Source organism: Amphibalanus amphitrite, unplaced genomic scaffold (assembly GCF_019059575.1).
Source record: "Amphibalanus amphitrite isolate SeventyFive unplaced genomic scaffold, NRLGWU_Aamphi_draft 001023F_arrow, whole genome shotgun sequence".
Lineage (NCBI taxonomy): Eukaryota > Metazoa > Arthropoda > Thecostraca > Balanomorpha > Balanidae > Amphibalanus > Amphibalanus amphitrite.
In genome coordinates this window covers 110998-133200 of record NW_024882517.1, presented here as the reverse complement: position 1 = coordinate 133200, position 22203 = coordinate 110998, and the positions used below count along the sequence as shown (strand labels likewise).

The 22203-nt window shown below is 47.5% G+C and overlaps 1 protein-coding gene across 1 annotated transcript in view; it reads right to left on the bottom strand.

Annotated features, from left to right (window-relative positions):
• The window catches only part of LOC122369285 (proton channel OtopLc-like), a 55652-nt gene extending 42202 nt beyond the window's left edge, over positions 1-13450 (bottom strand). The window contains exon 1 of the mRNA XM_043343913.1: positions 13300-13450. The gene's annotated coding sequence lies outside the window, so the exon portion shown is untranslated. The remainder of the gene's footprint in view (positions 1-13299) is intronic.
• Positions 13451-22203: the final 8753 nt, after the last annotated feature.

Below are 22203 nucleotides of genomic sequence, written 5' to 3'. Positions count from 1 at the left end.
CGACGAGCTCCGAGCGCGTGCGACGTGTCTCCGCCCCGCGACCTGCCGCGGTGCCACCCTCGCCTCAGAGATGTGCCTGGGAAAGCCCGCACAAACCGCGACATAGCGGATGGAACGATCGATTACCGCACGCTGAGTACAAAATGGCACAGCACGACTTGAATAAAAGGTATACGGCGATCCTGGTGACCTACTCGCCGCACTGACCGGTCTCATGCATACCGGCACGATTTGGCCGGGCTCATATAACAGCACAAAACACGCTTGCCGTCACGATCCGCACGGAGCGTAATTCTTAGTACGATGCGCATGCCGAAAACGGCACCGTTCCCTTCTTTTGGGTCTCGCCTGTCGCGGAGAGAGCTGTCGCGGCGTCACATCGTCCCCCGGTGCGACACACTCGTCTCCCGGTGCGACACACTCGTCTCCGTTTGCACCAACAATGGGAGTCGGGTGACACGCTCTGTGGCGTGTCGCCTCTGGTGTAGCGGGCTCCTGTCAGGACCGCACCACCTGCCGCCGGATGGCGTGCGCTCTCAGCTGGTGGGCGGCTCAGTTACACTCTCACCAAGTTCCGGCTCTTATATTCGCTCTCCACCAAGCCACACGACATTGTTCCGATGGAGAATGGAGTTACTGTGTGAATTGGTCCAGACATTGCAAACATAAATCGAATATCTTGACACTCGGCCCTGAATCAAATCAGACACTACCCTCGCGCAGCTTTTGGATCCGTTCAGTTTTACAGCCAGTCGTAAACATTTCATTCGTTTGTGGTCGGTTATATTACAGATCATTTGATGCCGGAGACAGTCGCCATTCCGATGCGTACATGGGTGAGAGCGGCTCCCAGCATCCAGGAGTCACGTTCTGATTGGCGCCTCTCAGCCGATGGTGTCGGGAATGGAGATGGGGGGGGGGGAGGGGGCGGTACGCTTCGCTTCCGGCGGGCCTCGAGAGAGAGATGGCTGCAAATCGTCAGCACCCGTAGAGCCCGGTCGTCAGACCAGTGGAGCATATAAACGTGGTGCGCGGCGCGGTGCTACGCCACAAACAGTGGGTTCAACAGATTATAGTTTGGCACTGTGACCTGACCCACTTATAAAGTAGGAAGATCACCAAGAATGGGTTGCCAAGGGAATTATAGAAGTATATCTATTCATTGTTCCATATTTGTTTGGTCATGCGCGTGGTGATAGGTAATATCAATTTCCTCGGTAATTCCTCTCCAATTTTCTCGGTGGACTGGCTGCATAAAGGCCAGATAACAAAAATAAGGAGAATGATTGTCGTCAGATCACATCTCATAGCTAATGACTTGATTGATTGCCGACGTCCTTTCCCTTTGCAAAATTATTCAAGGTCAGCACTTGTTGAGCTTTTGATTGCCAGTCAAACTGAAACCACTTGCTGTTTCGCCCCCATCGACACATAATTTTCAACATTTCGAAACCGAAATACGGAAGCTCTGCCGCCACCAATACCAGTCGCCATTCCGACAACACGACAGCAGTGATGACACCAGCAGTGGCGATGACAACTCTGAGGCGTTATCCGTCACACCACCTGCGGCTGTGTCATTGGCCGGCCCGTGACGGGCACGACGGGCGACTCTTTGTCACAGAGGGGCACCGCAAGCCGCATCCAGCGGGTGCCGGCGCCCCGGTGACCATTCAGAGGGATGATGACTTCGTGACGCGCTCGTCTGTCTGTATCTGACGGCTCCACAGCCGCGTCTCCCTCACCCCTCCCCATCTTCCGGCTCCTGTGGCCAAAACGTCGGGCGCCCGTCGTCGTGACAGCGCCTGTCTCCCCGTTATGCCAGCGTTTACTGACCGGCGTCCGGTTAACGACCTCAGTCCTGACATGACAGCTGATCGCTCCGGCTCAACACTGGTGGTCAAATTCCGTCAAATCACCGTCATCAGCGCCCTTATTAAGCGTCATTCGACGTGGTTGCATAGTGGGCGCGTCGAGATAAAAGCCAACCGGGCGTTGATAAACTGGGAGGCATTCAGGAGCCCCACCACGCTCCATCATATAAAGCGGAGATAACATCGGAGTTGACGGGCTCGATCAGGTGTATCACAACTTGCCGTTGCGTAGCAATTAGCATGGCAGCGGGGGGTACGATGGTCCATCCCAAGATTCTCCATGAGGTCCATCTCACAACAAGGTAATAAGTGGAAACGCTTTTACATGTGCCCCTGGAAACGAATAGCTATTTCAAGCTTCGGGCGGCAATGTTCTAAAAAGAATAAGGAGGGAGAGGTCAGTACTGGCTCGGCAACGGCTCAGTAATGACATTCTATTCACAGGCACTGTTTCATCAGTGGTTCAGCTATGGTTCATCAGTACTTGTTCAGTACTGATTCAGTAGGTACTGGCTAAGAAGTGGCTCAGTGCTGATCCAGTACCGGTTCAGTTTCGGTCCCATGCTGATTCAGTACTGGTTAAGTACTGGTTCACCATGGGTTCAGTATTGGTACGGTCGCCGTGACTGCCAATCAGCGGCAGCTGTGTCGCTGCCACCGTCCATCGGCCCGTCAGTCCGTCGGTCTGTCAGTCCATCGGTCCATCGGCCTGTCGGTCGACCATCTGCCGTCCAGTAATGGAATACACGCACCCCGACCGGCCGCCTGGGAACAGAATGCGGCACGAGCGGCCGCATGCCGGCAGCTGCCGCCGCGACACCGCTACCTCAGTCCCGGGACTGGTCGGCCACGCCCGGACACCGGGAGACAATTCTACCTAACCCAGGGACACAGTTCTGCCGGACAGCGGACACTGGGAGACAGTTCTACCGCACACTGAGAGGCAATTCTACAATCTACCTTCCCAGAGCAGTCGGGGACTTGCCGCGAGACCATGGAGAAAACGACAGGAGTGATGGCTCGACGTGACACGGCTCGAGCCAGCGGCTTTTAAAACGGCAGCGAAACGTTTCTTTTATTTGGAGTGATTGTGCGTGCGTGTGTGTGCTGTTTCGGCGGATGATTGTTGTTTGCCGTGTACCTTTCGACGTCCCCAACCGTTTTATTCACTGATAATTGACACGTAATAGCCACCGTGTTGTGGAGTGTCTGCTGACGTAAATATAATATAAATATATAGATGGACTCCCTAGGAATGAGACGGGACGGGACACCGGGCACGATATGATTAGCTGGAGTCGTACAGGGATAGATGATGCACGGCTTGAGAATGAAATTCATGAGAGGAACATGTGCACCTTATGACTTTAGAAGCAAACCGACTTGGTCAGTCGGTCAGCATTGCAATCCAGTGTGACCCGTCCGTTTATGTCCGTGCATTAAACAGCGGACTGCCTGACCTGTGGTCTCTCCCTCCACCATCTGTCGCCGTCGTGCCCGCGGAGCCCGACCCTGCTGACCCAGTGGGACTGTCCGAGTACGCGCCCTGACCGCCGTGACCCGTGGGCGGACAGCTGGCCCAGCTGACCGCCTGCACCTCATAGTGCCGCTGCGAGTGGGGGTCAAACAACAGACTCAAAGAGCAGCATTTGACCTCCATTTATCCATTAAACTGCTATCATACCGTGGGGCTTAAACGGCACATGAATGTTGGGATGTCGCAAGTGGTAGCACTAGCTTTTCCTGTTTTAGCTTTTCAATAGGGAATATAATATGTCATTCATCAGCTTAGCGAATGATGCCAATGAAAGGTACATGAATAACGCTATCAATTTAATGGTGATAAATGGGATGTGCCGCAGAGATGCTGAGACAATGAAGTAGAGAAAGACATGCATGATGCAAGAAACCTTACACGCCATGCAAAAGGTGAACATAATTGGCAAGCGTTAGCGGTAAATTATGTCACAGATGAGCAGACCCGTCTGAACTTCACTTCTTTTCACTTCACTTCAACTTAAGCATGAATAAAGTAGCTGTTTAACCCTAGAACGCCTAGGGGGGGGGTTGTATCAACCCCCCCCCCTGAGGTTTTTTTCGAAGTGCACGCTAAACGGCTTGTCGTAGCGGGCTGAAATTTTCAATACCCTCTGGGGCAACCGTTGCGCATCTTTTGCCAAAAAAAATTGATCGGGTCATGTCAGGTCACGGAGTTATGACGTCATAAGAGGTACAGCCTCCGGCCGGATTTTCACAAACTGAGTGCCAACGCCCGAGGTTTCCTGCCGGTGGTACGGCCATCGGTTGATGGATCGTGATGAAACTTCCCATGCATGTTGGGGCAAGTATTGGCTATCATATAGTATAAGAAATTTGACCGGGTCAGGTCAGGTCACGGAGCTATGACGTCACAAGAGGAACAGCGTCCGGTACTATTTTTGAAAAGCGCCCGAACCACTATTTTGCTAATTCTTGTCACCTCAATGGAAATATGCAGCAATATTAGCTTCTATAGGGAGCAAATGGACCTCCCAAATCCAAAAATACAATCAGATTTCAAAAATTTAAATTTTGATTTTTCGAATTTCTGCCGCCGACTGTGACCTTGTCGACTTCCGGCGCTCCCAACGCGCCATTTTTAGAGCTAGGGAAACGAAATACATACCAAACGATAGAGAATTGATCAAGGAACACGATAGTGAAGGTTTCAAGTCGATATCTCCCACCGTTTTGCCGGAATCGCCGCCGAAAGTTGAAAAAAGTCTATTTTTTCCGAAAATTTGACCTTTGACCGGTCAAAAGTAGGTCAAATGTTGACCTAGGACCAAAAAATATACCACCAATCGCGAGATCTCGTTGAGAGCAATCCGTTGTTTTTTTCGCTAAGCTCTACGACCTTCCGTTTCGAAACGCCAGGGGGGGTCGTAACAACCCCCCCCTGGTCGTTCGTGTTATGAGAAATGGCCTGGTCGTGCGAGGGTTAATAGACGATCACCTGGGGCTGGAGAGTTGAGCCATAAGCACAGTGGCACCACGTGCAAAGCGCACTGACATCACTGCAGAATGCAGATCATTGCGTCGACTTTATAAGAACGCCGTTAGAGAGCACTTGAATAGACCTTTCACGAGAAGAGCCTTCGTGAGCCGGTAAAAAAGTGAAGAAGAGCAGAGGAGAGCAGCGACCAAAGAGAGGTGCACGAGACTGCGAGCCTCTCGCCGTGATAGTGGCTGCATTAACGGCGTATCGCGGCCATCAAAGGCAGCGTGGCCGGACGCTAGGCAGGCCTATTTAGATCTGCATCAGATGCAATCTTGTAGCAAAATGTCAGACAGCTGTTCAGTCAGTTCACTAACCTGCCACCTGGCGAAGGGGTTATAAATTTCTTCCTGCTTACGTGGGCTGTTTCATTAGCTCTGTTTAACAGTTCAGAGATGCCCAAGTCAATAGTCATATGCAGCATTAATGCAAATGTCTTCATTTAGGCCTCCGCACCATGACGAGAGTGCATCATAGAATCTCATTGCATGAGGTCTTATAGATAGACTCCCATTGCACGTTAGTGCTGTTATTAGATAACCACTTTTACTTTCTCCCCATGAACTAACCTGTCATCGCTGAAAAGAGCCTGCAGAACGCGCGTGAGAAGCTGTATGTAATGAAGCTGTAAGATCCATGGTAATAAGTAACGTTATGCACAGTGCAGCCAAAGTGGTTTCAAAAAGCGCACCAACAACCCAAAGCAAACCACCCGACTGAAATATAATTTGAAAGGCACAACGTATCTTATAACCCAATGAAGTGTGAGTGGGAAGGTAAATAATCAAGGTAAAATGATCAAGGTAAATCTTTTGATGTCTTCGTTTCCAGCGTCAGAGTTTCACAAACGCGTTAGACAACGTCCAATCTTGATATTGTTCTATTCCTCTGAGCTTACCTGCCATTACTGAGAGCCACAAATGAAGTTAATGTCACCCTCTTCGGGAAAATGCCGATGCCATATGGGCGTTCCTTCCACAGACATGTCATTTTAAAATCACCCACCCTCATTTACAATCTGCGCCGCCGGTCGTCGAATGAGGCTCTGATTGGCCGTCTCGGCCCGGCGCTCCGCTCGGCACACCGTGTCCATCAGACAGATGGCAGCCCGCCGACCGGCCGCCGCCGAGAGACGGTCCCGTAATGCCCCTATTCAGGAGCATGTGCCGACACAGAGGCGCGGCAGCCGCGCCGAGCCGCCTAAACGGATTTAGATGGACAGGTCCTCACCAAACTCACCCCAGGGGCCGTGCCGCCGCGGTAAGGTGGATCTGAGAGGAACGTGCCCGCCCGGGAACGCTGAGATGTGACGAGTAGCGGGTTGGAAGGCCCGGGAATTGAGGTATTTCAGTTGGGGAAACTACGAGGAGCCAAACAAAAATTGGATTAGCCAATCAGCGGCTGGAGTGGGCGGGGCGATGACCATATATGGTCATAAAATCAGACAACTTCATCTTTTCAATGAATTTTAGCATTCAAATGAAAAAATAAGGCATAATAATGTTTTTTAACCACACAAGGCCTACACTCACCCGATGCATAATTAACTGGCGGCTCTAAATCGCAGAGTTACAACGCAAGGTCAAACCGTGATTGGCAAATATGGCGGATTGAAACAGACGCGCCAAAAAATGTTAGCAGTACCGTGGTTTAAAAATGTCATTATTTTTATTATTTTGTTTATGGTTTTGCTAATTGTAGTTAAGTTATTATTTTAGAATTAAATATTTTTGTTTATTGTAAATCTTTTAACAATTTTCTTTCATAAAACCAATCTATTTATTGAATGGCCAGCTGATTGTGACGCCCAGAACCTGCAGAAAAGCCGTTTTCCCATCGCCAATTTCGAGTCAATTCGCCGAATTTAATCAAATCACACTAATTCCTAGTGAAAAATGGAAGCCTTTTCTCTCCAATAAGTGGACGCGATACCGCAAGTACCGGCTTGTTATACCGTTTTTCACCCTTAGTAGCGGGGGCTGCATTTCTGCCCATATATGGTCATCAAAAGTCCATTTATTGACCAATCCATTTTTTGACATTCGCCTCGTAGTTTGGGTGCAGTTATTTTTTCTCATCTTAGTTTGCTATTTTGGCGCGATTTTGACAATTTCTGGCGCATTCCACTTATTTACTTTAGCGGCCATAGGGCAATGGTTTACTAACGGGAGATGTGATGAATTGCAGCAGCAATACTTGAAATATAAGGAAGAAGTGAAGCAATTATGATAGCTATTATTTTTTATAATGACAGAATGGAACGTGGAAGAAAAAAAAATTTTGTGCAGCATGTGAAAACAAGTTATAGAATGAAAGAAGGGCTGCTACTTTTCATGCTCCCGAAACCAGCCATCTCATCATCATAGCATGGTAATGATAGTTAAAGTTTATGTTAAAAAAAGAATAGAAGGAGCTGCTGCAAAGGTCTTTGTGATGCCTCAAATCTGTTAAGTCAAGTCAGGCATGCTCTTACAGACTGAACGTTCAAGTTACGAGACCCCATCATACCTACTCCAGTGGCTGCATGGTGCTTGAGCTTGTCAAATACTTAAATGTTTTGCTCAGAAATTGTTTGCTTTATTGGTTTCTTGAGTTTCACCAGATAAAGATACAAGGTTGGCTGATTTGGTGTTAGTTATCCATATTCCATATTAAAGTGCGCTGTTTGTGACAAGATTATGGAAATTGTAACCTCAATAATGACATTTCATGCTGTCAAAGCTATGATATGTTGCCTTGAGTTTGATATCAGGCAAACATGGATTGAAGCTGTTTTCTAAAAAAAAAACTGCTTTTTAGTAACTTTCACCCCATATTTGTATTTATTCAATCTCAGAATGGGAGCAAGGCTGAATCACAATTATCTTTTGGGAAATGCTCTACAAAACTGCATTGCTTTTATTTCTGTGGCATAATTTTGTACCTAATTCAAAGACTTTCTCTGGTGTAGTTTGTAAGATTGTTTGAACTTCTACTTTCTGACCTGCTTGGTGCCAATAAATCCTGCAACCTATTTGGCTTATTTAGTATTTACCCATCTCTCTTGCCATTCCTACATATTTCATGTCAGTCTATTGCATAAATATTGTGTAGTTAACATACTTCATGATATACAAATGAATGGTACCTATAGAAGCTCGATGTGGGTAAATGAGAACCAATGAACCTATGTTTTTTACAATGGCATAAAGTCCTCTTGTCACGGCCATGGATATCACAAGATTTTGCTGAACTGCGCAAGAGAATCCTGTGCAAGGAAATGTTTTGCATGATTTAGCTTAACAGCATAAATTTTATTTTCCCAGTTGCATTGGAGCTCTGCTGGAGTTTGCTGATGACAGGATGCTGAAGGGCTGAAGCTGGTAGCTCTGGCAGGAGTCCAGTGTCCACCAGCTCAAGATCCGACGCCGCCGCGTCGCCGCCATGCGGCAATCCGCGGAGACGGGGACGGCGGTCATGGTTGAAGACACCGCATGTCCCGCCTGGACTGTCCGGTCGGAGACTGGTAATCCCTCCGGTGAGCCGCACACCGTGGAGCTACTGCACCGCGCGTGTCCACCCGCAGCGCAGTGCCAGCAACGGTGCCGTGAGTGCGACATCTGCGTGCATATGACGCAGTGCGACTGTCACGACTCGCGGCTCAGTGTTCTGTCAGTGTGACAGTGCGGCTCGCGCTCGTTTTAGCGTGGTGCTCTGTTGTATATAACCACCTTGATGGAGACCTATGTGCTGCCGCTTGAGTTTCAATGTACAGTTTTATGCATCAAACTAGCGTAAGTAAATGGCTGTCAGAGGTCAATTTGAAGCACAATTAGTACCCATAACCCAGCTGGGTTGAGCGAGTCATGTGACTAGTCCCGATGAACGTACTGTTTCGATGTCGTCAGTCGTAGACTTTTGTAAACCATTCGTTTCGGAGCTCTGTGTTGTGTTGTTCGGCGCCGCAGTTGTTTGAGCAGTTTGCTTTATGCGTCGTACGCTGACAGAACGCTGGTCGTACACAAGTCATGTGTTTCCTTTCGCCCCTAATGTGTTACTGCGGTACCTATGCAGTTGTAATGTGTCTTGAGACACTAACTGGTCGCACTTGGTTGTGAAAATGACACTAGCTGGTCGCACTTGATTTCAAACTGCGCTTGGAAATCGTGCAATTTTATTTGCATTTTGCAATGCAATTTTATTGCCGTTACCGTATTGGTAGATTGAGATAGTGTCAGAAGTTGGCCATTTGATGCGTTGTCACTTGTCAGACGTTGTTGCCTTAGTACTGACGAATTGATGGGCCGCGTTTGTGTTCCTGTTAAGAAACGGATCTCAATATAAGGTGATTCAGAGGTAGGAACCTGAATGCATTCGTTCAGACTTTTCATTTTATAGGGATGCACTGCTTCATGAGCAAGAACGAGCAGCCTCTGGTTGAGCGAAGCGCAATCGATATTTGTTATCGTGGTTGTAGACTGTGGCCACATTCACATCACTATTCAACTCCACGCACCAGCATTATTTAAACTGCTTGAACCTATACTTCATTTCGCTAAATTTCGGGTTCGTCAACCTACTACCTACGGTCCGTGGCCGTTACGTTTGGCGGTTTACATAGCCTTGCGTATGGCCAATAACTAGATTTTATACATATTAACTGGTTCATATAATCACAGCATGATGCCCCGGACAATTTTTATTTGACTCACTGATAATGAATGTGTCCCAGTACCGCACAAACTGGGACTGAAACTGGACAACTCGCTTTTCGAGGTTCAAGTTCATTATCTTCAGATGTTATGGTATGGTAAGCATTTAATGATCGAAGAAAATGGTCAGCGTTAGCAGTGCTAGTCGGGTATTATGAGCTTTCAGTTATTTCAATATTTGTTTAGGCTGTTATTCTTGTGGTATCTCCTGTCAATTTCACGCGGAACATATAGTATTATCTTATACAATCGCGGTAACTACATATATTCTGCCGGTTACTGTTATTATCATTGATTCGTAATATTTCACTACGAGCGTGGCTCGATTCACATTGTTACTATATTGGCATTCGAGATTTAAGAATGAAATGCATTCCAATTCCATAAAAATGCCAATATGCAAAAAAAAAGTTATAAAAATTGCAGCAGTTTTGTGAATCAAAAATAGCTGTAAAATAGGCCTGTATAACTTCAACAACAGTGCGCCGAGAAACGTCTAAAAACGCGTAAACAAAAACTAAGATGTAAAAAAATAACTGCACCCCGTAGTTTCCCCAACTGATTTATCAGGAATGTCGGTAAATGGACGGGTGCTAGAGTGCTGGAGGCAATGCCCATTCGCTCCAGAAGTTCTTGTTTAAGTGTTTTAGTTGGTATGGAATGGAAAAAATGCGTTAGTCTGAGTTGCACAATACCTACACACAAGGTTTGCTTGAGGCGGGTCAGGAGCTTCTTTACCAAGCCGATAGCTTCAATGCAGCTAATGTGACTGATATTGAAGGGCCAACTCAGGCCAGCAGAGTCACCCACCCCCATCGGGCTAACCGTGGGTAGACCATGGATGGACCAGGCTGTGTAGAATCAGACTTGGACGGATGGTTTGGATTGCAGATTGTGTCACCTCGGTGGAGGCTAAGCCGGATCAAGTCGGGCCGGTTGAGGCCCGGTTCGGGTCGCGGTGGCGGCCGGGCCGGGTCAGGTCAGCTCAGGTCGGGTGCCAGCTGTGGTGACTGGCGGCGGTGTCATGTCAGTCAGGACAGACGCTAACGGTGTCGGTGGCAGGCCAGATGGTGTGTGGGGCGGCTCAGAGGACGCCGGCGCCGGCCGGTGGGCCCGTACCGCCGTCACCGAGCCGCCGCCCGCGGCGCTCCGGCGACAGATGGGCTGCGCCGCCGCCGCCGCCGCCGCCGCCGGGCTCCATAGTCACACACTCAGAACTCCACTGGGTCAGCGGGCACCTCCATAGAGGTGAATCAGCATATCTGGTCACAACGGGGCGGACACTGCTATACCAGATGCAAGGTGGTAGGGGTGCTCGATGGGAAGAGCCGCCGATAACGGTGTACGCGGAAATTCTCATGAATGAAGAAGTAGGTCAGCTTTTAGGTTCCGACGCACCCAATATATGTACAATGTAAATAAAATGAACTGAATTTGTGGTATGAATGCTTTCCGAGATCTCCTTTCATTCAAGTCCTAGCTCCCCAGCAAAGTGCGGCTTGCACTTTTCGATGGGCAGCTCGGCCGAGAGCCTTGCCAAGCACAATGCTTCCATGACCTGATGTCCTCTGCATCGATAGCAACCAAGCCATTCAGCGTGATCTCATTTAACTATGTTTTAGGCCTATCTAAACGGTTATTATATGCGTCAGTCTTTGTCCCTTTAGATGAATTACCTACTAGGTGCACAACCGTTAGGGTCCCGTGTAGGTGAAGGACAAATTGTGAATTGTGGCTTTCCGGTGCCATTTTCCACACAAAGCCCCGAACGAGAAAACACTGCGAAATAATTAATCATCGGTCGCCGCCACCCTCTCCGGTGCTGTCGCCGACATCGCGCCGCTATTGTCTCTGTCGAGGAGGCATCACACCAAGATCGTCTCGATCGCCACTGAACCGAGACTGGCTCCCCCGGCGAGTGAACGGTTCGACACACCGCGAGATATGCCGCCCAAAATAGGGCAAACTCGGGCAGAAGTAGCCTCAGGGATGCGGAGGATCGAGTGGTTTTCGTATTACCAATGTTTACTGATGGACTGAAGCATTGTTATCAGTGAGCGACGATTGACTGGATAACACCAACGTTCAGTGTCCCTGGCGAACAAAGTGATGATACCTGCCATTTGTTATCGGACAACAGTGAGAAGAGTTAATTGAATGTTGTTAAACATCAATATTCGCAGACTGACAATGTGTGATTGGCACTGACCTGTTAGTATATGCAAAGCCTAACACCGGAAGCATTTCGTAGTACTCGTCTTCCAAAGGGAGCTGATTATAAATGCCGACTCTTTATTAATAGCATGGGCTTGATTCGTTGAATGCCCATTTCCCAACGGCAAGCGAACGATTAACTCATGGAACAGGTCAAGCCGTTATGCAGTTTATGCTCTTCCCTCCCATACGCTGAATTGATGAGAGGTCGGCAAGACCAGGCACGCCGTCACTATTTTTAGGCTAGCTAGAACTCGCGTGTAGGATTACCCATAATTATATCATTGGCAATGGCCACGAACGAAGGAACGACTCCACTAAAAATGCGTTTCAGTTTTCAGCGTTTCAAAAGATTAATGAGCAGATATAGGAGAGACATGTTTGCCGCTTGGATTCATCCTATGTTGATTCAAAAAGATTAAAGGTCTTGTCACGTTCACGATGCGTTTAGTACATTTGTTCAATGCATTTTCTATCATGCTAATGCATTTCAATGCATTAACTCAACCGTTCTTTGCGTGCTGGCGAAATAGCAAATGGATAACAAATACGCTGACAGCAGAAGATATTATTTTTGTTATTTATCGGCTTATTGTGGTAACGTAAAGTAAACTTGAAGCCTCCATCTCCCCTTTACATGTGTGCTAGATTTCTGCAAACGAGAGAAGCTGACCCGAAAAACCAGAAACAGCCCCGTGAACATGATCGTTATGCAGCCATATATTTAAACTATTATATAATGATGGTCACCTGTATCTAGCTTCCCCTGGGTTTATGACCGCCATGGGTCTCATCAAATTATGATCGCAGTTCATTATGAAAATGCACAGCTCATTAAATCGCCATAACTGCACCGTTCCATGGCGCGAAAGGGCACCCTGCGGTGAGACCAACGGTCGATTAAAGCAGGCAGCTGGTGACTGATCACTGAAGCCGCCTCGCTTGTGACCTCCGTGGACATTATGAGAAATGATGCAGCAAGGAATGGCTGACAGGTAAGTATTGCAACAGTCTGGCCAAGTTGTGACAGCACTACAGGGACAAAGTAAAGCATCCCAGCAGGACAGGAAGACACAGCAGACGACTGGAAATTTGTTTCGTTGGGTTAGGCTGCCGCCTTCATCAGTTAAATTAGACAATTTCAGAGGCGGGGGATGAGAGGGAGAGAAAACATTGCACTGAGTCAACGGCACCGACTGGTAAGCGCAGCATTTGAGCCCATTCCCCTGGGATGGGAGGGTCCCGGTGGAATAGGCCGGCCACTGCCCAATCACTCAAACGATCACCTCGAGGAGAATGGCCCTTTCGGGTTCGCCCCTCACCGGTAGTCTGGTGGGATGACCGTCATCCCGGACAGAGTGATGAGAGCAAGGATGGAATTGCAGACGGGCTGGTCCTGAAAGAGGACAGCTGGAAACTGAAATAGCCCGCCAAACAGAAGGAGCAGCGTGTTGGACGGAGATGCGGCCCCGTATGCACCCACCTGACTGGCTCCGGTAGCGCCGAGGTCGCCGTGCAGCTCTGGTCTCTGTCCTCCGGCCACTGACACCCGTTCACCGTCCCACCGCGCGCCGGACTGTGCCACCGGACCGTGCGGACCTCAGGAGCGCCGTGGCAGCAGTGTCGCCCGGCCCGCTCAGCCCGCCGGCTGGAGGAGCCCGTACGCGGGCGCAGGTGGCGCCACCGCCGCGGTACCGGGCATCCTCGGCACGCAGGGGTCGGGCCGCGCTGACCCGTCGACACAGTTCAATTGAGCACGCGTGCCGTGAAGGGTTTCGACACGTCGTTCCGCGGGTCAAACGACAGATGGCCACTCGACTCGGTAGGTAGGTTGTGGCTGTTGTCCCGGTCAGCGGTGTTGGGCCTTGGGAGTGGGTCGGGACGGAACGGGACGGAAGGCCATGCCAGTGCGTGTAGTGTTATATCTAGCATAAAAGTGGGGACTTTCAAACGACCTCAGAACTCAATAAAACAAGAATTCATCGGAAACGATGTAATAATCTGCCACTGCTTTACCATCTGCGTTCACTTAAAACCATGGTATACGTTAGTTATAGGTAAGTACGATGGCAGCGGACTGTGGTTTCTATGCTGTCCACCGTCGCCAGTAGCCAGTTGTTCAAAAACGCTAAACTATCCAGCAAAGACAGATCAGCAAACATTTTAACGCAGTTACATCCGCGAGCACTGAACGATCAAACACACCCCAGTTCGATCACCAACCACGTCCACATACATGCTCTGGCCATTTTTTGGCGACCATCAGAAGACAATTGGGGGCTAATGGACGTTCATTGTGCCTCTGTCGATCCCCGGCCGTGCCGTTCTGTGACCATCTGGCGACCACAATATCCGACCGGCGAAATATCGGCTACTGACCGTTGTGTTAAACTGCGGGCTGTCACCGACCTCGGACGGAATAGCCATTAACTATAACGTGTTCGTCCCGTGGAGGACGGCCTTATACGGATCTTTCCATTTCCGGCGATATCCCGGATATAAATAGTTCACTTAAAGCTTTTCTGTATTACTACATTTCGTACCTATAAGCAATAGTATCTCTCACATAGGACAGTTTCGATATGATAATTGACCGACACGCAATGACCGAGAATGATCAAGTGAACTGCGCGGTCGTCTCATTTGGTGAGATATAGTAAGCTTGATGATGACCTTAGACATTTTAATGTCATTGTTTGTTCTGTGATCGGTGTAAGGCCATGTGGAGTCGGAAATATCCAATAAAATCATGATTTTTTTTTTAATATTGGCAAATAAATTTTAGATTTTATCAGTATACCTAATGATTCGGTTAATGAGAAATATGTAATATCACTACTACATGTACAGGTCTCGCGGGTTTTAGCGGTAGGTTTTGCACCTAGAAAATTTAGTGTACTTCAGGCTATATCTTCGTCGTCTTAAGCTTTTAAGTGTTGAAGATTTGATCGACTTGTTGGGTAACAAGCCGGCCATGATCGTGTAAAATGGCTTCATGTGTTCTATTACCTTCTTCCTGGTGTTCATTTAGAAGCGCGAGTAATTTAAGCGGGGAAGGGACTAAATTAACTTTCCTCAAGTGCTCAGATATGTACTGTGCAATTACACCGCTAACGGTGTCAATATTTTTCTGTGTGCATGACTCATTTCTATTGGCAATGAATCCCGCTGTAGGCGCTGTAATGAAGCATTTTTTCAAACAAGTGTGCGACTGTAACATGCGATGCGTTCTCCTCCGACAGAGAAGAAAACAGCACGAGTGGCATTGAGCCTGAGAATGTGCATTTATTCCTCCTAGTCGTTCCTCCTCAAAGGGCCATTCTGCCACGGGTGATGCATATGCACCGCGGTTAACGAAGCGGTGCTTATACGGGTGAAATTAGCCCGTCGAATGGCCACTTTCTGCATAACAGCAGTAGTTTGTTGCAATGTATGTATGCATGCCTTTCGGTGCTTTTGATCGTTCATTCCTGATATGACCAACGGCTATTTACCCACTGTTCATGAACGTCAGATTTGTCCAGTGCTTTGCGTGTCGCATTGCGCTTAAGTGAAATTAAGCGCATATGCACATCAGCTGTAGCGACTTGCGACATGGCACGGTTATCAAATATAGGGCAGCTGCACTAACGCGTTTGATCTCACGCTATCTCATTAGGGGTAAGACCGAATTCTCCATCACTAAGCACCAGACTGTCATAAGTGGACATGGAGCCTTGAACACACTAAAGATCGTTCGTCGGATGGACAAAAGGGCCATAGGCAGATATTAAAGACCGCTCGACAGCCGGACATAGGGCCTTGGGGCTTGGGCGGACAGCAGCGAGACGCGCGCAGAGAGGGAACGATGCCGGTTACGGTTCCCCGCCCACTGCTTCCGGTGTTACTTCGGGTCCGTTAGCTCCCATGGGGTGTAGTGCCTCGGCCATGCGATCACAGATGCTGTTCAGACAGATAGGTAATCGGCATGTGAACAAAACTGACATTAAAATGTATCGGATTCATTAGGCTTTCAACAAGTGAAGAATTATGTGTGATATTCTTGTTAATCAGTTGAACTGGTTAGAATGACACCGTTACTAAAAAAGCCCACTTAGTTCCTTCAATATCAATCGTGCTTCCCTTTTTCAACGAGCGATTTTACGAATAATTGAAGCATTTACGAAGCTGGCACTTGACGGATCACAGCAACGCCGAATATCGTACTCAAAAGCTACAGATAATAAGCTGATTAGGTATCCACTCTTAAACATAATTTTTTTCCTGTAGATAGTCCGTATCATAGTTTATTTACCCGCATAGGCAATATCAAATTCAAGCCTAAGAGGTTTCATGTCGCGTCCCAATAGCTGATTAGGCACATTTTGACTAGTCAACTGCCAAGACCCAAGTCAACAGACACCCGCATTCCGCCGTCTGTATGAAATAAAACGGTCGTCCCCACTCTCCACCGCCTATCCGCAGTGCTGCGCGGCCGACTTCTAAGAGCTGTGTCAGCAGTCAGCAGGTCCGACCGTGGGCCCGGTGGCCACCTGGCACTCGTAACCCGTGAGTCTGACCCGAGCCGGTGCCGGGTGTCACTGATGACCCAGCGCGGGACGCTGTGTCACTCTGCTGAGGTCACCAGCTGACCTGCATGGCGGCGACTTAGTGGTAGCCCCATGGTGACCCAATGGTGACTCAGTGGTGACCGATGGTGACACACTGGCCACTGGTAACCCAGAGGTGACCAAAATTGACTTATGAGTAATCGTCCACTCAAAAATTCAAGCTAAATAGTAAATTTATATTAAAAACTAAAAAAATCGTGACTTGACAGTGGTCTCCGATTGGCTACTTTGGTAAACGGCAGAGGCCGTTTACCGCCTGACCATACCTATTGGCGGGTGATTGACCGGTTGATGACTCGACTACGACCAGTGTAAGTGCACCGCGACTCGGTGGTGTCGAAAGAGTCAGCGCTCGAGAATAACCTCAACAATAAGAAGAATAAAATTCGAATACTATGAGGATTTTAAGTGAAGTTAATGAAGAAGTAGATATTTTGTTTAAGTTGCCTTTTTGTTTTATTTAAATTGTGTTACTTTAGCCCTGAAACCGTCAAAATTACTTTTAAACGAAGACGAAAGCCAGCAGACGGAAACAAGAAGACGAAGACACGAAGAGGAAGACAGAAATAAAGAAGAAGAAATCGCGACTCGAAATACAAAAAGAACGAATAGAATACGACGACGACCATCGGCGATAAATAGTTGCCATTTCTCTTTAAGTTGGGCTTCAAGATCGGATATTCTCATTTCAATTTTATTGTTTGGTAAATGTCTCAGCGTAATATACGTCCAAGTCTCTTTCGTAAAAGCCTTTGATTTGGTTTCTAATAGGGGCACTGTACACAAGTTTAAAAGTAATTTGTGTAACGTAACGTAACGCAAGGTAACGTAACGTTAAAAGGTCACGTAAGGCAAAGCTGAAGTAAACCAAGCTCAAGGCAATGCCAATCGCAAGAATAACCAATGAAATGACAACAAAAGCTATAAAGGAAGAACTCGAGAAGAGGGGGCTATCAAGAAAAGGAAGAAAGGCAGAATTACTGAAGAGATTGAATGATGCAATGTCAAACGAGGAAATAAGGAGCGGAAGCTCAGAAAGGTCGCTGACAACGTCCTTTGATTCAGTCGCGTCATCGAGCATTGTATCTCAAATCGCTTCAGAAGTCGCCAGAAAGGCTGAACTGAAAATAAAAATGACGGTTTTAGAAGAAAAGCAGCGGCTGCAAATTCAAGAACTAGAACTCCAAATGAAACGTGCCAAATTGGATTTCGAGGAACAAATAGCCGTTTCTGAGGCACGAAGGGCTGCATTAGAAACGCAAGCGGAGCAGGGCTCTACTTCGGCACAAAGTCTTAGGCATTCAAAAGATAGGCAGCAAGATATGCAGCATGACGCCGACCGAGCATTGAAGGATGAGGGATTGTTGGCGATAAGTTCTCTTTTGACGCAGCAAAAAACGGAGCCTTTTACCACAATCGAAATTGCCCTTTTTTGATGGAAATCCATTGGAGTATAGAAGTTTCATTCGTGCATTCGAGAGTAGAATTGCCGATAGGACGAACGATTGCTCCGAACGACTTAACTTTCTCGATCAGTTTACACGAGGAAGGCCAAATGATATCGTACGCAGTTACATGAATATTGACCCAGTCAAAGGATACGAAGAAGCTAGAAGAGCAATGGAACGAAGGTATGGAAACGAACACAAAATTGCAACGGCGTACATGGACAAGATCCTTCAATGGCCTTGTATAAAGTCAGGCGACGCGAATGCTTTTGATGATTTTGCAGTGCTGCTAAGAAGCTGTTTAAACGCAACTGAAGACATAAGTACGTTAAGCGAAATTAATCACCCGAAAAATCTGCAACACATAGTCAGCAAATTCCCATTTCTCTTACAGGAGCGATGGCGACGTACGGTGTACCATCTCAATGAAGAAGGAAAACAATCAAATTTGTCATATTTAGTAAAATTTGTGGAACAAGAAGTCGACATGATGACCGATCCACTATTCGGAACGGAGGAAATGACCGTGTTTGCGAAATCGAAGCGAATGACACAAGTAAACGAACAAACGAAATCGAAAAATCGCACGTCTTTCTCGACGAAAGCCGACGACGAACGCCCTCAAAATTCCGATGTTGTGCAAGAACTTCAAGTAAACATGCATTGCTTGTACTGCAAAGGTGCTCACAGTATCGAGGCTTGCGAATCACTTTTAAGATTGCGAATAGACCGCAGACTGCAAGTAGTACGAGAACACCGACTGTGTTTTGGCTGTTTGAAGACTGGACACGTCTCAAAACAATGCCGCAGTAGACTTCAGTGTCAACATTGCGAAAAGTATCACCCGACTTTATTGCACGCAAAAAACGAATCCTCCGCGGAGATCTTGAATAAGACAGAACAAACGTGTTGTAACGTCAAAGAAGAAAATGTTGGGCCTGTCATGTCAGTCTTGCCTGTAATATTAACGGGTTCAAATCAGAAATCCTGTAAGACGTATGCTTTTCTAGATAACGGCAGTTCTGCGACTTTCATCACAGCACGTATAGCGAACAAGCTTGGTTTGACTGGCGATGAAACAACTCTTACTTTAACCACTATTCAGCAAGGAAAAAGCACTATCCAAAGTCATATTGTCACAGGCATCCAAGTATCCGACATTGAAGACCACAACAATGTATACTTACCCCCAACTTTTGTAATAAAAGAAATACCGCTTTCGAAAAGTGACGTACCTGATCACAGTTTAACTAAAAGCTGGCCCTATCTCAAGCACGTAACTGTCCCTGAGGTTGAGGTAGATCACGTCGGTCTGCTTATAGGCTGTGACTGTCCTCGTGCTATGGAGCCGTGGGAGGTGATTAGGAGTCAAGATGGCGGACCGTATGCCGTAAGAACAATCCTTGGCTGGACGATCGTAGGACCCAGAATCCCACTTACCAGTAAGAATAACCATTCAAAAATTGTACGGCGAACCGACGCGAACAACGACAAGATCGAGAGAATGTTCATTGACATGTACAACACCGACTTCATAGAGAAAAACGACAGCGATTCTTTGTCACGCGAAGACAAATTGTGGGAAGAAAAGGTAAAAGAAAGTATCGTACTCCGGAACGGTCACTACGAAATCGGGTTGCCCTTTAGGAATGCACCGATAGACTTGCCGAATAACAGAAAAATGGCCGAAAAACGAGCAGAGGCATTGAAGAAAAAATTTGACGCCAGTGCAGAAGTACACGCGCGTTACACCGCTTATATGAGACAGCTCTTAGACGATGGTCACGCGGAAGTAGTTCCTGTAGAAGACAGAGACACCTCTACGAGGCGACAATACAATGTCTGGTATTTACCACACCATGCCGTAACCCATCCCGCCAAGCCCGAAAAAACGAGGGTAGTTTTCGACTGCTCCGCTAAATACGCCGGTGTTTCGTTGAACGATAATTTGTTGCAGGGACCAGATCTTATTAATAGCCTTGTTGGCGTTCTTTTGCGCTTCCGTCAAGAACCAGTCGCCTTTATGGCAGATATAAAGGCTATGTATCACCAAGTACGCGTTCCAGAAGAGCAAAGAAACTATCTGAGATTCTTGTGGTGGCCCGATGGCAACACAGAGAAGCTACTCGAAGAGTATCGGATGAAAGTGCATTTGTTTGGGGCGATTTCGTCTCCCAGTTGCGCAAACTTTGCTTTGCGGAGAACAGCAGACGATTTCAGTGCCATGTTCGGTGGTCAAAAAACGCAGCGTACAATCGACAATAATTTCTACGTGGACGATTGTCTTAAATCCGTAGCAGATGTAGACGACGCCATTGAATCGATAAGAGATTTAAGAAACACCTGCAAAAGAGGAGGTTTTCACCTTACCAAGTTTGTCAGCAACGAAAGGGCAGTCATGGCATCAGTTCCAGAAGAGGATAGAGCCACGGGTCATGAAACATTGCGAGTAACACAATCGACGTATGCAGAAGAGCGTGCTCTGGGAATTTTATGGAATACGGAAACGGACACGCTCAGCTTTAAGATAAAAACAAAAGAAAGACCGACAACACGACGAGGCATGCTCTCAACAGTGAGTTCCATTTATGATCCACTGGGATTTGTTGCTCCGATTTTATTGAAGCCAAAGGCGTTGTTACAGCAGCTTTGTCGTTTGAATTTAGCATGGGACGACTTACCCTCAGATGACCTGCAGAGGAGCTGGTGTTGTTGGCTTTCTACATTACATAGTTTGCAAGAATTTAGTGTTCGGAGGTGTTATAAACCCGAAGGTTTCGGCCCCATCGTGACGAGTCAAGTTCATCATTTTTCCGACGCTAGTGAGACCGGTTACGGCGCGGTATCCTACTTAAGACTTCAAAACCAACAAGGGAAGATTCACTGTTCATTTATCATCGGAAAAGCTCGAGTTGCTCCAGTCAAAGCAGTTACCATACCGCGCTTGGAATTAGCTGCAGCCACCGTTGCCGCTCGTTTGAGCGCTGTAGTTAAGCGTGAGTTGGAAATTCCTGTAGACAGCGTGACATTTTGGACAGATAGTACTACTGTGCTTCGATATATCAACAACACAAGTAGCAGATTCAAGGCGTATGTAGCGAACAGAATAGGAACGATCCTCGATCTTTCTTCTCCTGGACAGTGGCATTACGTAGGGACACATTGCAATCCGGCCGACGAAGCATCGAGAGGGTGTTCCGTGTCTGCCTTTTTTAAGTCAAGATGGATACAAGGTCCGCAATTTTTGTGGGAAACAGAAGATAAATGGCCAAAACAGCCAATAGCATCGCTGGAAGTCGAACTTGGTGACCCTGAAGTTAAGAAAAGCGCAAAAGTTGGAGTAATAGCGACCGAATCGAGCCCCACTGATCGTTTGCTAGGGAAATACTCCGACTGGCACCGGTTAAAACGCGCAGTGTCGTACATGTTAAGATTCAAAAACTTACTTAAGAACGCAGTTGCCGCTCGCCAGACAGAAAACTTCCAAAGAGAAGACGCGACAAAGTCATTACAGGTTGAAGATCTAGAAAACGCGGAAATGGCGATAATAAAGTATGTACAAAGTCAGGCATTTTCCAAAGAACTCCATTTTATGAAAGAATATCGCTCCAGTTTAAAGAAGTATCAGCTTCCTCGCTCTAGCCCATTGTATCGTCTTAACCCGATTTTAATGAACGGGCTTCTTGTCATCGGAGGACGCTTGCACCAGGCTGACCAGCCGTTCGAGTCACGGCATCCAGCTATTATTCCGGCCAAATCTCACGTAACTGACATCATTATTGACCACGTTCACAAAACGGAAGGACATCAGGGGCGCCAGCACGTACTGTCCTGCATCCGAGAGAAGTTCTGGATACTTCATGCGAACGCCAACGTACGCCGAGTTCTTAAAGACTGCACAAAGTGCCGTCGGCTACAAGGCAGACCATTGATGCAGCAAATGGCCGATCTGCCGCCTGATCGGGTTAGGCCCGATTTACCTTTCTCGTCGGTCGGCGTGGACTGTTTTGGCCCTTTTTATGTCAAACGGGGGCGAGGCAACGCAAAACGATACGGAGTCCTCTTTACTTGCCTCAGTATACGAGCTGTTCATATAGAGATTGCGCAGTCTCTCACGTCTGATTCATTCATTAACGCATTGAGAAGATTTATTTCTAGGAGAGGAAACGTGAAAGAAATTCGCTCAGACAACGGAACAAATTTTGTAGGAGCACAAAGAGAGTTACAAGAAGAGATCACCAACTGGAACCAACAGCAGATTGAAACCTTTTTACTGCAGCGGAACATAAAATGGACTTTCAATGCCCCTAGTGCCTCCCACCAGGGGGG